The sequence below is a fragment of the Dipodomys ordii genome, unplaced genomic scaffold (genome assembly GCF_000151885.1).
Source record: "Dipodomys ordii isolate 6190 unplaced genomic scaffold, Dord_2.0 Scaffold28, whole genome shotgun sequence".
In the NCBI taxonomy this organism is placed as follows: Eukaryota; Metazoa; Chordata; class Mammalia; order Rodentia; family Heteromyidae; genus Dipodomys; species Dipodomys ordii.
Window position 1 is genome coordinate 9424823 of NW_012267244.1, and position 739 is coordinate 9425561.

The 739-nt window shown below is 74.6% G+C and overlaps 1 protein-coding gene across 3 annotated transcripts in view; it reads right to left on the reverse strand.

Annotated features, from left to right (window-relative positions):
* Positions 1–249, reverse strand: part of Zfyve16 (zinc finger, FYVE domain containing 16) — a 40829-nt gene extending 40580 nt beyond the window's left edge. For all 3 annotated transcript variants that reach the window (XM_013015906.1, XM_013015905.1, XM_013015904.1), the window contains exon 1: positions 173–249. The gene's annotated coding sequence lies outside the window, so the exon portion shown is untranslated. The remainder of the gene's footprint in view (positions 1–172) is intronic.
* Positions 250–739: the final 490 nt, after the last annotated feature.

The window sequence follows — 739 nt, forward strand, 5'->3', positions numbered from 1 at the left end:
CCCCGCGGGAGGTTCCGCGGCCACCGGGGAGCGACACCGGCAGAGAGACCGACGCGGCTCCCGGAGGAAGGGAGGGACGGACCCGCCGCGCAGACCGGCGCGTCCAGCGGCCGCCCCGCCCCGCCGCGAGGGCACGGGATGAGGGGAGGCCGAGTCTTCAGGGGGTTCTTACCTCCCCACGCCCTGGCGGGGCTCGCAGGGGGCTCGACGCGTCGCCGCCCGGAGGACCAGCGAAGAGCAACCCCCGCCGAGCGTCCCCGGAGTGTGCGACGCCAGCGCCGGGTCCGTCCCCCTCCCGACCTGGGCAGCGCGCAGGCGCAGAGTCGGCTTCCCTTCCTCACGCCCCCACCCCCACCCCCCAGCCCTCAGCGGCCGCGGCCCCCCGGCGCCTGCGCGCTGCGTCCGGGTCCGAGCCCCGAGCGTCACCGTCCTACCGGAAGTGTCAGACTGCGTTGCGCGCTGGCAGCACGGCCGCGAGATGCGGCCTCGGCACCCACTGGACACCCTGTAACCGGGATGAGGAGGCAGCGCGCGCCACCCTCCCGCTTCCTTGCCCTGCGCTGACCCAGACGCCGCTCGCCCCGCCCGCCGCCGCCGCCTGAGGAGCCTGCTGCCTCCGGTCTGCACTGGACAAACCCGCCTGGCCAGCAGCTCACCAGACCTGTGCTCCGCAGGCCCGGATCCAATCACGCACATACACCTAACATCCCCCGCAATGCACACACACCCCACACACCTG